Raw genomic sequence first — 16,504 nt, forward strand, 5'->3', positions numbered from 1 at the left:
AAGATGTGGAATGCCAAAAGGTAAATGATTCAAAATAAAGTTGGGATACGGTCTGGTCAATGAGTATCCTGCAACAATTTCAATATGGTGGAGATACACCCTGGTGTCTTAGATGGATGGGGAAACAAAATACAACAGGGGACATAAATAATTTATTGTCAATGAATAGAGTTAGTCAGGAAATTATTAAAAATGTTCTCTGGTGGAATTGTACAAGAATTCTGGATTGTGATACTGACCCTGACAAGATTGCAATACTTCCAGTTAAAGTTGTCTTGATGGCTGGGTGTACATGTCGAGGACTAAAAATAGGAGGAAGAACAATTAATGTTCCAGACAAGACTGTATGCTGTAAATACTCAACAGTATGCAGTATGGGACACTTTGGGCAATCAGTGATGGGACCTGGACTACCCACTTACCTATGGAAGGTCCAGTTAAAGAAATTACTTTAGGATTACCCACACTCTGTCCAATTTGGAAGAAATCACTATATAAAAGTAAGCTGGAAACCCTACAAATTCGAACAAAAAGGGATATACATGATGATGAAGATACTTGGCAAGAACCCTTCACAGGAGTCAAAGTAGGATGGACTTTAGAAACCCTATTCTCCCAGGTTGCAACCTACTGAAACAGAGAAATGATTTATAATCTGATCGGTCAAACAGAGAGACTAGCCAGGATAACAAAGAAAGGATTTAGAGAGTTGAACTTGCATTTGCAAGCAACAACTAAAATGACCTTGCAGAACAGAATGGCATTGGACATGTTATTAATTAAAGAACATGGTGTTTGTAAATATTTGAAAGATAGAGTAGATCATTGTTGTCTTCATATTCCTAACGTAACTGCGAACATAGAATACGATATTTCCCAACTGACCAAAGTAGAACAGGAAGTAGAAAAAGAAAAGGAGTACATTGAACAAAGTTGGATTGGAGCACTCTTCGATAGTTTGGGCCTTCAGCTTACAGGATGGATCCGTTCCCTCGTGCAAACTGTAATTTTGATACTGATATTGTATTTATAATGCTATATCTGATGTATCTTTGTATCCGAAAGGAGATAGCCCGGAGCAGTGCATGGACTCATCAAATAATAGGAGCAGTAACAAGGGAATATCCAAAGTATCCAACACCCCCACCTACCTATCGGGAAACAGAAACTTAGAATAAAGGATGAAAATACTTGCTGAGATGAAGTATTTTCAAAGGGGGGAAATGTTAGTAATGGGTAAAATGATATGTTAAATAATCATATGAAATAAAGGAGATAATTATATTCGAAAAATCTGTTAATCAGTGGAAGGGTTTTTATATATTAGAAAAGTTAAGAACTAGTTGAAATTTTGCTATTGTGTATCTTAGTTACTCTATAACTAAACATTACAATGGTAGCCACAGTAATAAAAACTAATATAGCCATATATGGAAAAGGGTATATGAAGTAGATTTAGGAGAGTATTGTGAAACTCTACGGAAGCAGAACTCACGAACATACGAGGAGTAGTCAAGTGAAAATAAGAGAATGCTGGCGTCCACATAATGGCTGGGACATGTCCAAGGAGCAGAAAGGTGAAAAGGACAAGCTGAGGAAGACTTCTTACTTCATCCGAGGAAGACTCCTTACTTCATCAGGACGACCACCAGAGGAGGCTGGGCAAGCGCAGAAGAGGCTGATGTAATAGACTGATGTGGCAATCCTTGATGCATTTGTATTAGTTAATGATGTAATCTATATTGAATATGTATTAGTTGCCAAGTTCTTAGTGTATAAATTGCGAACACGATGTGACGAGGTTGGAATCAGATTTGGGTGTATACCCCTGATTCCCGGCGCCTTAATAAAGCACCTTATATAACCATCCTAGTGGCTATGTGTATATCTCCACGCTAACAATAGAATCCTGGAATGATTAGGTTTGGAAGGGACCTTAAAGCTCATCCAGTTCCAGCCCCCTGCCACAGGCTGGGACACGTCACACTAGACCCCGTTGCTGCAATTCCTGTCCAACCTGGCCTTGAACACGGAATTAGGCATCTGCAAGTCTCTGGTGACGTGGAAGTTGAGGAGTAAAAAAAGTGGGTTTTTAAGAATCGCTGTAAGGCAATGATAATCTTCAGAAAGGGAGATACAGTTTGTGAGTTGAAAATCAGTAAAATTAAGCATTTTCATAGTAACAGAGAGAGACTTGCAAAAATAAATTATTAGAGACTGTAATAATAGATGATCCAGAAAGTACAGTGCAAAAATACTGCATAAGTGTGATCCATTGCAAAATAAATTCAGGATGAAGGCAACAGAATGGCAAAGAAACATTTTCAAATGAGACTTGAACTGGATTTTCAATAAGGAAAATGTGGATAAAAGCTGCTGACAGGAGAGAAAACAGATGAAGCAGCTGTGAAGAATATGATAGAAAGCTATCTAAGACTATGGAGAAAAAGTCTGTGACAGAAGATGCTATTTTTCACTCAGTGTCATTGAAGCATCTGTTGCTCCTGGTTTTGTTCTTGTTTAAACTTTTGGCATTAGGACATGTTGTTGCATCCTCCTCTAGAGCAGTAAAATGAAAGTTAATGTGCAATTCCTTAGTTAAAGGACTGGCGTTAAAAAATGCTAGGTTTGAAGTCAATTCTTTTTGCATGCTATTGGTAATTCATGCCTCAGATTCCTCATCTGAATGAAAGGCCATGAGGGTGTTTCTGTAAGAGATTCAGCTGAGTTCTGAAATGCTTTGAGATACTTAAAGGCAGAGTCTTTCTAGATCTTAATTAGTAGTATAATTATTAAAACAAATCGTATAACCTTTGAGATCTTTCACCATTGTGTATTTTCCAATGTAATTAGTTTTTACAGAGGAGGATCAGGGGAAAATCCATCTTTTATTGGGTAAACTTCATTAAAGACATGCACATAGTCCGTCAATAATGAGATTCTCCATCTCGGTGAGCTTCCTTGTCTATTCATTTTTCTTTCCCACCTGCACTCACAATGGTGGTTGTTTGCTCCCATTATATTCAACAATGCAACATTTGTAAGCTGGCCCTCATTCATTTAATTCCTGTTTGAAAAGCCTGACAGAAAACCCTGTGAAAAGCCTTTCAATGCAAATGCCAGTTTAATGACTTCATTCATTCAGCAGAGGGGACTCTGAGATAACTTGACTTCTCCTCCCTGCAAATACAAGAAAATGTTTTCATGAGCCTTAGACGTGTCATGCTTTTTAACAAGACACTTTCAGTTTGCAAACAGAATCTGATGGCTTTAATTTTAAGTTAGCTAAAATCCCAGGAGTTTTCTGCAGTGTCAACCTCCCACACTTCTCCCTTCATGCAAGGAGGAGAGAGAGGGTGAGAGCTGCCCTTGCTTTGCAGCCTCAAAAATGCATCTTCTTTGGAAAGTTTTGATTTGCTTCATTTCCTCAGCAGTTCTCCTTGAGGATAAACACTTGTTTGATTGGTTTCAAACATGTTTAAACATCATATTAATGGGAAATTGCTAGTGTAGTTACTCTTGTTAAAGCCAAAGGACAAACACCTGTAGTCTGTTTCAACAGCTTGCATTGTGGGTTGTTCGTGGGATACATACTCTTCTTATATTGATTCTCTTTAGAAATCATTTGTTTACTGGATTTTCTCACAGAGAGATGAAATCAAAGGCTAATAAAATAATGGGGATCTCTAGGCATCTTTATGTATTTTGAAATTAGCAGTGGTTGTAGCATTGATTTGTAAAAGAAATGAACGAGTTGATTTTCTATTTGACAAACCCATGTTAGAGTTGTTAGAAATGTGGCTCAAATAAATTTACGAGAGCCAGACCAATGAATCAGATCGGTTTATTGATTCTAAGTCCTCATCTACAGCCATTCTTAAGGTGTGAAATTCTTTACTTTGTTTTACTAATGAGGCTATTCCTGTACCTACTCCTGTACCTCCCAAGATCATTAAAGCCGGTATCCTTAATGCAGTGAAAGGTTCTCGTTTAAACAGGTGATGGTCTTGGGCAGTCTGGTGGTCATACATAAAATTTTCAGGATGGTAAAGAATTCTTGGTATTATCATTACTTGGATACAAAAATTTGAGGAATCATTAAACAATTCTAGCGACAGGCAAGGTGTTACACCTATGTCTGAGCAAACCCACTTGGCATTTTTGGCTGGTATTAACCACTTAGCTGTTTTTTTTTCCTGTTTAGCAGCAATTGCATTAACTTCACATAGATGTTTTTGACGTTTTGGAATTTTTCCTACACATCTGCCCTTTCCAGTGACCTGAGCCAATGTTATCCCTTGATTTTCCTTTCCCCATGTACATTCTGCTGGGTTAGAACCATTTACACGCCTAGCCTTTGTAGTAATTCCCACTGCTTCATATAAAGGAGGCTTTATCCCATAACATAGCCAGCAATGTTCAGTTAGGTGGGGATTGGTGGCATTTAACAACTGGTAACTAGCTTTCATTAATTTCCAAAGAAAGTTGTCTCCATTACTGTCCTTAGGATTTTGAGTGTCATTTAATATGAGAATCATTGAGTTGTTGGAAATTATTGTGTCATTTTTAACCCCCAGTTTGTCTATTTTAGGAATTTCCTCTGATGGTTTTTCTGCTAATACGTTGTTAGGTCCTATGGGTTTAGGATCTTGTGGGATTGGTTCCTTCTTTATTAAAACGAGGCCCCTGCTATTGGCTCCTGGTTCCTTATAAGGCCCCCACTGTACCCTTAAAAACTTGTCCGGATTTCCAGGGACCCAATCTGAGGCTACTGTTTCGCATCCCCAGTAGGCACAATAATATTCCCTGGGGTGATTACAATATCCTCTTCCTGGATTCGAACTTGGGCAGAAGTAAAATCCCACACGATCTAAACACGGGCTTCTAGGTACTAGTTGACAGAGGCTAGCAGTAAAAGTGGGCCCTCCTGATGTGGTTATACTTTGGACTATTTGTTGATCTTCCCATCTATACAAGGTCCACTTGAAAGGTTGATGGACATATCCTTTTACCGGGATTAATGTCCATCCCCATATCCAGTAGATGATCCAGAAAATTGGTGGGTTACCTCCTCTCATAAATCCAGATTTCCAATTCTTCCCTTGAAATTTGGTAGGGGTCTTACTACCCACCTGGCCCATCGCCTCTTTCCACCCTAAACTTTTGGTAACTATGGGTCCTCTATATCCCCACCTTAGTACGTCTCTGCCTCCATCGCCTACTCCGTTGCCTGGAGCACCGAGGTCATTTTTCTTCTCAGCAGCAGTCGCAGTCTTCAGGGGCTCGGCCATAGTTGAATCCTAATATCCTTGAGGGCAGAGTGTTAGGGCTCTCGGGTATATGTTCCCCTTGTTCCAATTGTCTCCTCTTTTGGATATAGGTAGCCGCCCTTAAAGGCACTTATGAGCCCACCAATTTTCTGATTCTCAATAATCAATTTTTATTCCTGGTTTTCCTTTGTTTCCAATAGCCTGTACCGTCTCCGGGGATATCTTACATCCTCGGGGCAATTTTTGAACAGTTGATCTTTCCCCTTCTGAGTCCACTAGGAACTCAACTTCTTGTTGCCAGGGACCCACTTTTAATTTTATCAAGGGCTCTGTTCTTTCTCGAGTCCCCAGCACATAGAGCCCCTGACACCCCTAATCTTCCTTGAACATCTTCTCATCCATCATCCTCTTTCTACAGTCTTTCTTAACATGTCCTTTTCCTCCACAATAGAAACAAAGCACCGTTCCTCGCTCTTTTTCCCTTGGAGGTCTCCAGGGTCCCGACCCCATTTGTCGGGATTCAGGCCCCTTCCTAGGAGGGGGTACCCTCTGTCCTTCTCTGACTACCGCTACCAGCATTCTAGACTGCTTCTTTTGCGTCTCCTCTTCCCTTCAAACATATACCTTCTGAGCTTCTCTCAGTAGTTCATCTAAACCATGGTCCTGCCAATCTTCTATTTTTTCCAGCTTCTTCCTAATATCCATCCATGATTTAGCTACAAATTGTGTTTTTAGTAAGTCTTGCCCTACTGGAGTACTAGAATCTAGCCCTGAATAAAGTTGGAGGTTTTTTTTTTAAGTCTCTGTAACCATTCCGTAGGCGTTTCATCCTTCTTCTGGTGTTCACTGAAGGCTTTGTTAATATTTTGTCCCCTAGGGACCGATTCCCTTATCCCCTGAACTATGATAGTCCTTAAGTCCTGCATATGGCCTCTATCTATTTCATTTTGATTATTCCAATTAGGTCTCTAGAGGGGCCACTTAACATCTGCCACAGGACCTTGCTGATGCTGCTGGTCCCAAATTCTCATTCTGGCCCTCCGGACCATATCTCTTTCTTCTGCCGTGAACAAAATACCCAATATGGCCTGCAGTTCATCCCAGGTGTAAACGTTGGGCCCCAAAAACCGGTCTACTCGTTCTGCAACTCCCAGGGGATCCTCTAATAAGTTACCCATTTCCTTCTTAAAGTCTCTAACGTCTCCTGAGTTTAAAGGGACAGAGACATATCCCATACCAGGTTGGGCTCCTCCCATCGCAACCTCTCGGAGGGGATATAGATTACCCCTGCTTTCCCTGGCCCTACTTTGGCTCCGGGTCACCCGCCTGTTCTCCTCAGGGGAACTAGGGGTAGTTTGGAGCTCTTGGAGGAGGAGAGGGCTGCGGTGGCTGCGGTGGTGGTATATAAAGGGGAGGAGAAATGGGGATTTCATCCTCACTCCACGTCTTCTTCTTTGCCCCCCCTTTTCTTTCTTTTAAAGGATATAAATTTGTCCTAGTCTCTGACCCTATCCATAAACTTGCATACTCGCTTTCCTCCAAACTAAATGGTTTGTTTGTGTTAACGTAAATATTTAAAGATTGGCAGATCCAGTCCTCAAAGGACCCAAATACGGGCCAATATAAATGATCACCTCTAAGCTGCTTACCTTCCCAAACTTCCATACAATAATGTACCATTTTTACTTTGTCCTTACCCCGCCTAGAAGGGTGGTCATCCCAATATTTAATCATCAATCCCAACGGACTATCCGGTGGTATCTGGGGTAGCTTAGCCTTAAGCTCCGACCCCCCCATGGAATCAGAAGGCTTGCTTTTCTTCTGTCCCATCTTCCAGAGTGCTTTCTCACACACACACAGTCTTTTTGCCCCCTGTTCGTGGCCCAGTCCCTCACGGGAGGTGGGAACCGTACTACTAAGGGGTCCGCACTCATTTCTCCTTAATTGGACGTCTCACACAGGCACACTCCGGGATACCCATCCCAAACCGAACGGGTAACCGGCCTATACTTACGCACTCCTGCGTCTTCGTTCGGAGCTTCGTGCACAAAGATTACGGGGTTGCCGGCTTTCTTTTGCTTGCTGTCGAATTTAGGATTCGTCGGTAGAGGGTATGGTGAGAAAGCACCCAAGCAGGGGCCACTATACAGCGGGGCGCCTCCCCTGTGTGGGGCTTCGCCCCAGATTGCCTCTATCCAAGTCACGGCACCAAAATTGTTATAAATGTGGCTCAAATAAATTGACGAGAGCCAGACCAATGAATCAAATGGGTTTATTGAGCAAGCGACAGCAAGCAAAACAGCGCTGGGCGGCCGGGGAGTTTCCGCTCTGCCAGCGGCATGCACCCCACTTCCCCAAAGTCACTGGTTTTATACTCTTTTTCATCCGATATACGTATCACCTCCTGGCGTCCTCTGCGTCTGTGTGATCTGTAGATAAGGGGTTTCATTCTGTCTCCCGGTGGGTGTGGGGAGAAAGGCTCCTTATCTCCTTCGGGGTTTCATTCTGTCTCCTGGTGGGTGTGGGGAGGAAGGCTCCTTATCGCCTTCCCCATGCACCATTTACTTTAATGGATACCCGCCCCTGGTCTATAAGCAACATGTCAAAGCACCATAATTTTCCAGTAACTATTAAGCAAGCAAGTAACTCTCAGCAAGTAACTCCTAAGCAAGCAAGATTTGATTAACAAACAGGAATTTACTCATTACAAGAGTTATTGGAAAGCTGTGAGGAACTGACCAAGGATAGAACCAACAGAGTTTACACAGACCATAATAAAGTTTTAGCAAAATTAATCTTAACAGAGAAATTAAGAGAGTCAATTCCTTTTCTGGGGTTGTCTGTCCAAGATTTTGAATGTAGCTGAGGGATGACTTTTATGCGATAAACTTCTATGAAGCAAGAATGTAAATGTCGCATCTTAAGTTTGATGAGTTCTTGGTGTTGCACAAGCATTTCCACTATAATACTCACTTCAGCTGCCATATCTGCTTGCACATTAGCCTTCCACAAACAGTATGAAAATATTTTGAAGGGTATTCTGGTTTAATAGTATGTTTAAAAGAGATATTTAGCTGATACTTTGGATTTGGTGGATGCTCTTGCATCAGTTAATGGAATATGCCACACAAGTAAAATTTTCTCATATTTCCAAATAAAAATAGCTTCAGATTTTACTATTTCTGGTGTATGAATCTAGGATTAAGCTAACTTTCTATGAGAAACTAGTGAGTTTATTGAGCTTTACTAGCGTACAAAAGCTAAACCATAATTTCTGTGAGGTCCTGCAAAAGCTACCAGACTCAACGTTTCCTTGTTCTTGCTGACCAGTATTAGATAAAAGCACCTCATCTCCGGCTAAGTACTTAGAAATCATATTGGGAAAGTAGGATTAAAACTGTGTATTCTAGAAAGGAGGAGAAAAGGGAAGAAAAAAGAAACCGCTCTTGTGGTCTCAAGTGATTCGGAGAAAACTCCAGAAACAAACTCGCCAGCAGAGTTTCAAGTTGACAAGCAGGTATTCTTTATTGGGGCGCTGGGAGACACGGGGGGATAGCTCCTCCTAACGTGTGTCCCCGAATTGCTATACAGGTCATCCTTATATGGTCACTGAGCATATTACATCATTTTCCAAAAGGTTTCTGGCATGCATACAAAAATGTGGTGGTCTTTAAGGGTCGTTTACTTTTCCCAACAAGCTTAATTAACATTACAGACATAGCAATCATCCTGGCCTTCTACTTATCAGTTAGTTAAACTGCTCTCATCCTGGGCAACTGCTGGTCCAGGATACTCCCTAGTAGATGCTTACACCAGCTTAATGGGTTTATTAACACCCCAAGCATAGCAATCATCCTGTCCTTCTACTTATCAGTTAGTTTATCTGTGCCCACCACCCTGGACATCTGCTAGTTCCAGATACTTCCCATCCCCATGTTAGTAATAGGTGAAATTGTGTGTTGAAACAAGAAGACAAAGAGAAAAGATGATTATATTTGAAAATCTGTTGATCAGTAGAGGGGTTTTATGTATTAGGAAAGTTTAAGAACAAGTTGAAACTCTTCTATTGTGTATCTTAATTACTTTAACTAAGCATTGCAACGGTAGCTATAATGATAAGCAATTAACATAGCCATATATAGGAAAGGGTATGATGCGCGGATTGACTCCACAACTCGTTAAAGTTGTAAAATAGGTATGTTTTTATTCAGCGCTGAGACGCAGGGGGATAATTCCTCAAAGTCATGCGTGCCTCAGTGCTGTTTCCCTCTACATTTATTCTCTAAAGTTATATATATTCATAAGGTTGCACAACGCGCCTATACATATTCATGTCCTATCCCCGCTTCGTATTATAATGAGCCAGAAGGTCCTCTGCGCCTGCACAGTGCCCCCTCTGGTCATGGGCAGGGGTCTCAAGATGAAGTAAATGAGTCTTCCTCCTCTGGGTAGGGGTCTTCAAGATGAAGTAAATGAGTCTTCCTCTTCTTGCACTTTTCACCTTTTTAGTCTTCATGTGTGGCCTTAGAGTTTGGTCAGTGTCCCAGCCATAAATCATCTGCTTCTCCCCTTTATCAGTAGATTCAGGCGTCTGCTTTTCCTTATCAACAGGACCGGAGGTCTCTGTTCTGCTTGGCAGGCATTTACAACAGATCGTACTTTTGTTTAAGCAAGCAAATTCTTCTAACCCCCTTGTACACCCTCCCTGTACAACCCCCTTGTACAACTCCCCTGTACATTGGTCAACTCTCTGCATCAGGTATATGGGTGGATTTAGGGGAGTATTGTGAAACTCTACCGAAGCAGACCTCACGAAAGTACCAGGAGTATTCAAGTGAAAATAAGAGAATGCTGGCGTCCACATAATGGTTGGGACATGTCCAAGGATCAAAAAGTGACAGGACAAGCTGAGGAAGACTTCTTACTTCATCCGAGGAAGACTCCTTACTTCATCAGGATGACCACCAGAGGAGGTCTGCACAAGCGCAAAAGAGGCTGATGTCGTAATAGATTGATGTGGCAATCCTTGATGCATATGTATTAGTCAATGATGTAATCTGTGTTGAATATGTATTAGTTACGACATTTTTAGTGTATAAATTGCGAGCGCGATGTGACAGGGTTGAAGCCAGATTTGGCCCCGTGCCCCTGGTTTCCCAGCGCTGCAAGAAAGCACCTCATATAACCATTCTGGTCGTTATGTGTCAGTTCTTACGCTAACACCCAGGTCCTGTCCTATTCTGCTTTTCTCACACCTTTTGTACTGAGGGCCTGAAACTATGTCAACTACCTTCAAGCACCGCAGTTATTTTCCATTACAAAGCCATCAAACTTAACATTACTTAGAACTGATTACATTTTGTATTTTTGTGCCTCCTTGTCTCACAAGTTCTAGGTAACTGTTTGACAACTCATTCCCTATTGATAGTACTTGAAATCACAAAGCCCACTATATTTTAAGTGGCATTCAACTAGGAATATATCTTAGCATCATAATACATTGTAATTAGGTAATCAGGCTTTTCATCTTCATAGTGCTTAGGAAATATGTGCTGGTTACAAAATCCTTGTAATAAGCTGATGTTCAGTTTCATCCCTCTTTGACAGAACAGGGAGATTGAGTCAAAAAGGTTAAACCATTAGCCTAAATCTCTACAAAGAGTTGTGTTTTTGGAACCAGTAATAGATTGTGCTTCTGTGACTAGGAAAAAATGAGAATTCCTGTCTTTAAAAACTGGGTGTCTTGTAGATTTAAATATGAACCTCTTGAACAAGCTATTCACTGTTTATAAAACCCTTTTAAAATGAGTACACAATGACATCTCAGCTCAGTTACCCTGATCTTGTTAATTTTATTCTGTGCTGTAGTAATTTTATTAGGATAAATTGCAGAGCATGTACCACCATAAACACTCATGGATCATGTTGTGCTTTTGTGCACTGTATTTGGTTGTCCTTGACACACATGCACAAATGAAAAATGAAATAGTATATAGGCTCTGTGGAGGAGAGGTATGTTAGGTGGTAACATCCATATGATTAATAGTAGACGCATTTTGCAAAATATAGTACATATAACAGAAAAAATACTGATATCAAAGGTGACGGAGTATGTTAATTGTTCTTTGAGTCTAAACTGAATCACTCCAATGTGAACATATCTTCTGTTTTAGGTGGTTTGCTTTTTTTTGTGTTGTGTGTGCTGAAGTTTGTTATCTTTTTAAATCACTCACAATGTTTAATTGGTTTTCCACTGGACCAAAGGAGGCCTTATGGGACTTTTATTAACAAGTGATCTGATTATTTAATGGGGTTTTTGTCTAGTTTAATTTGTGCTATCGAACTACCTTGAGTAACATAAAAAAATCAGGGTCTTTTTACAACAGGAATTGTACTGCTGTGGGAGGAGAAATAGCTGCCTCAAATATCCCATTGACTGAACAGATCAATTTGTACTGACTTGTCCGAAGCAGGAAAGCAGGCTACAGTGATAGGGCCATAAATACTGACTCTTAGGCTTACAGCTTTAACTTGGTGTTGGAATTAATCTCTTAACTCTGTGCAGACCACAGAGATTGCTGTAGTGGAAAAGGATGACTCCCATGACTGAGCTATTGCTGATGTGAAGTATAATGGATCTGCACACCTGAAGTCAGTCTGACCTTCCCTAAAGCACATCTCATGTGATAGGGATAGGCAGCAGGCTGCTACCAGGGCAAGTAAAATTTTGTCATTTTGCTGCTTCCTCATTGCTGACTCTAATCCAAGGCAGATTTGAGTTGGATAGCTGGCAGTTTATCTAGGACTATGTGGCTGTAGGTATCATTGCATTTGTGAGAAGGAAGCATGTGTTAAAATGAGAGCTGAACTGGAAGACTGGCTTTTTCCTTTTTTGATACAAATGAGAAATGCCTGGAGTCGGTATCACTGTCCTTGAGGTTGTTTTTCTTGGTTTGTTTTTTTTTGTCTTCAGCATAACGTCTGCTCCTAAGAACAAAACAAACTCAGATATTAATCTAAATAAGAAGATGGCAAAGCTAAAAGATTTTTTTTGTTTGTTTGTTTTTTTTTTTTAATCTCCCATCTTGTGCATACTTAGCTCTGAAAAGCCTAATGGAAAAGCCCCCTTCAGATCTCAAACTTGTTTTGTAATACAGACTAAAATGTGGTAGTATAAGAGACCTTGACTTTAATAAATTTATAACCCATTGCACTTTTGCCTTTAATTCTAAAAGGCTTCCTTGCTACAGAGTTGTTTCAATTATAAGATATGTTGATCTCATAAGCCACCAGCAAATGGCTTGGAACAGTAATCACAACAAGGAAGTAGTCTGAAAATCACGTAAAAAGAATGAAACAGAATGAAGAACAGTCTGTTGAGTGATGAAACTGAGTGGAGAGGGACATGCATGTTAGATATCTCAATAGATGAGAAAGGAAAGGGGGGAAATTTTGTCACCTAGTGAGGAAACAAAAGCAAATTATCAATAAAAACATAATCCTGACATTTGTTATATGCAGTTATTTTAGCAATGTCTTAAACTACAGAATGAAAATGAACATTGAAGTGTAACTTCATTTCTGAAAGATGTCTGAGTGGCCATTACCTGCTATCTTAATGATGGAAGGTACCATAAGGAAGCTTCTGAGTTTTCATTTCCCAAATCTTGATTTCTGCCAAAAATTTCTTTACAGTGAGCTAGTCTTATGTTTAATACCTCATTAGATGCAATGCATTTTACTGCATAAGGCTTTAAGAAATCGTTTGCACTACAATAGCAAAATTTGAGCTTTTATATATGTTTTCAAATGAAAGTGATTATATTTGATAAGGTACCAAAAATTATTTAGGGTGTTTGGATGTGCTGGACACAAGGTTGCTTCTTACATGATTTAGTTTCCAGATGTTAGTGTGGCTGACTCTTGAGCCATACAATGAGTCTGAGTGTATTTAATCAAGTCTACCTACCCTGAACTGTTTTTTTGTTTTGGGGTAGGTGATTCAATGTCCTTGGGTCAATCTTGGGTTTGATACCTGATCCAACACGGTTGATGGCAAATTCATCAAAGCTATATAATAACTTCAAGGAAAATATATAGAATGCTTTCTGATACCATATTTTAGAATTGTTTCCTGCGATGCTTCACGATTAGTGAAACTAACTGCGCCAGTCATGAATTTGAGTACTGGGTATGAATGTTGGTCCTTAGTTGAGAGGTAGAAACAAATTGGATCTTGAAAATTTGTATCTCTGGAGTCCAGACAAATGAAAATTTTCAGGAAAAGTTAAGTTTAGGTGAACCAATCTGATTTCTGTTTAATGCCATCAATTCCAGATTAGCATGAAACCACTGAATTCATACAAGGGTTTGGGTTGGAAGGGACCTTAAAGCTCATCCAGATCCAGCCCCCTGCCACGGGCAGGGACACCTTCGATTAGATCTTCATTGGAAAGCTCTGAAAGATTTTTATGATGACTTCTTCCTCTCCAACATTAAATGCCTTTTAACAGCATTTTCTGAAGTCAGATCTTTATCCTGTTTATCACAGCTTAATGGTGGTTGTTAAGATGCATAACCAGACCTCTTCACATTGTTCATCATTATTCAACAGAGGATTATATATATATATCTGTCTTACCACATATGAATTTGTAACTTCCTAGGATCTGATCCTGTGAAGTGTGAAGCGGCTGTTAAGATTAGTAATGGTAGTTGCATTTCCTGTGGGAGAAGAGATCACTAAGTGTAAGTTATTTTGGGATATATGTTGAAGTGGTTTTCTCCTTTCATATTTCTGGACAAGTCATGCAATTCACGAACCATTCTTTATTTTAATCTTACTGACACATGAAGTGTATAATTTTCAAAACTTGTCTAGTACTATTTCACATGTGATCCTTTCCTCACTAAGGAAAGCTGCGTGATATGTTTTCTGATCTGATGTGTTTATAATTTGTCTGCATCTTTATTGTAGAGAGGGGTGAGACAAATGAAACTAGTGAATCAGAGAGGACACTGTACAATGATAACAGAAATCTATTACCAAATTTTTACTTAAGGCCTGATGATTTAAAGGAGGAGGCAGTCCCCTTCAGTCTGTTCTTTAATGCTCTGCAACATTGGATTTTTAAGTTTTAACAATTTGTGGAGTCCTTTTGGTTTATTCCCAGGCCAGTGTATTAAAACCATTAGAATACTGCCCCTCAGGCTGTAAATTCCAGTATTTCCAGAAGTATTTTTATTTTGGATCTGTCTGGTACAGTTCAACTTCATATAGGACTTTCTAGACTAGTCCAATAAAGACAAAGCAATGTGTCTAGCTCAGTGATTATTTCATTAGAATGAATGTGAATACCCCATCCATGGCAGGGTTTAAGGCCAGGTTGGATGGGGCTTGGAGGAACTTGGTCTAGTATAAGGTGTCCCTGCCTGTAGTAGGAGGTTGGAACTGGATGAACTTCAAGGTCTCTTCCAGCACAAATCATTCTAGGAGTCTATGAATTCAAACTCTTATCCTCATTCTCTCTTCCCCATATTAGTCTAGATTTGATTCCATTTTCTTTTTCTCCACTTTTGCTCTACTGCAGGGACTCATTGTGTCTTTCCTAATGCACCCTGAAACTTAAAACTTGATGCCAAATTGATGTATCACAATCCTGCATTTCTAAAAACTTGGTTTTGATGGTTAGTCAACAGAAGGAAGGCTAAAGAAAAAAAATTAACAATTGAGAACAGTTTTGCATGAGCATTACTGTCTTTGAGAATCATCTTGCCATTGTGTCTTTGATCTTTCTGTTCCTGTCTTGCTCTCTTTTCTTAATGATGCTCTGTTGTGTAATGTCAGATCAAGACATGTGATAATGTATCTTTGCTTTTATTAGGTTCTTAGAACATTTTGCCTCAATATGAAAGTGCTGATGAATAGCGTATATTAAAAATGTAGGGAGATGCCATAGCTGTAGGAAAGTTACTCTGATAATGTTGGTACTGAAATTAAAATATAATAAAGAAAACGTTTTGAAGATAATGTTACATGTAAAAAGCAAACAGGGTCAGCATTTAGCATTTCCCCATGCTGTGAAATGGCAATGTGAAGATAAACAGCTAAAGTACTGCATGAGAAGGCCCTTGATTTAGGTCAGATTGTGTCTTTTCTGTTTATCTCGTGAATGAAAAGCACTGAACCTTAGAAGAAAAGTCAACCATGACCTTAACCATTAATGGATCAGAAGCAAAGACATTGAATAGAATTTAACTGTTTAATTGACTCAAGTAGATCATTACATTTACCTTGGATATTACTTTATTGAACAGTATATGCTATGTCCAGCTAGCATATTCAAGAACAGTGTTTTTACATGTCTTCTGTCTTAATGTTACCCTTTGTTGTTTGCACAGAGTGAAAAACATCTTTGACATTTTCAAATTACTGTATCACATTGAAGATTTTAGAAAATCTATTCACAAGTTTCTTGTACTTTCTCTGATTTATCCTGAAGACAGACAAACTGTTTTATGGTGAGAAGGTGCAGGTCTTCAGCAGTTGGACTGGGACTCCTATATCTTATTGCCAGTAGCCACTTAGGGGTTTCTTTGGTGTTTTTTTTTTCTGTTTTGTTTATTTGTTTGGGTTTTTTTTTTGTTTTTTTGTTTGTTTTTTTTTTATTGTCCCCATTTGTAGTTTTCTATTATTGTGGATTTAGCAGGGGGTGTTTACTTGTATGCAGGCAAATAGCTCTTCTGGCAAATAAGCTATGCTCTTTTACAACCTAAATCTGCAGAGTTGAGTCTGGTTTTGTTTAGCTGTGGGTGTTTCTTATGTGTTTCCTACTATCACATCTGAGAACTAATGATCAGTAATGGGGAAAAATATACTGTGGCTAGCTTAGGCCCAAGGACAGTTCAAAAAAGCTCTCCTAATTTTCATGAAAAGAGACATCGTTTAAAATTTTGAAAATTACCAGAATTAAGTGAGTTAGAACATCAGCATTTTTTTCCAAGGTAAGCACTCTGTATAGTTCCTATAAGATTAGCTCATTGGTCCCCTTTGTCTCTAGTCATTCTCATCTAAATGACCTTTGAAGATCCCTTCCAACCCAAACTATTCTATGATTCTATTCTGTGATTGTCTGCTTTATGAGCTTATAATAATATAATAAACTTCAGTGGTAGACTGGGTAAGTTCATGGAAGATAGTTAAAAGAAGTCTACTCAATATATTGTTATCACAT

At 39.5% G+C, this 16,504-nt stretch overlaps 1 protein-coding gene across 5 annotated transcripts in view; it reads left to right on the forward strand.

Moving 5' to 3' along the window:
- LOC134157869 (leucine-rich repeat-containing protein 4C) overlaps window positions 1-16,504 on the forward strand; it is a 536,647-nt gene that overhangs the window by 61,458 nt on the left and 458,685 nt on the right. The window lies entirely within an intron of this gene.

Source organism: Pezoporus occidentalis, unplaced genomic scaffold (assembly GCF_034315485.1).
Source record: "Pezoporus occidentalis ecotype Australia unplaced genomic scaffold, CSIRO_AGI_Poc_V1 ctg121, whole genome shotgun sequence".
Lineage (NCBI taxonomy): Eukaryota > Metazoa > Chordata > Aves > Psittaciformes > Psittacidae > Pezoporus > Pezoporus occidentalis.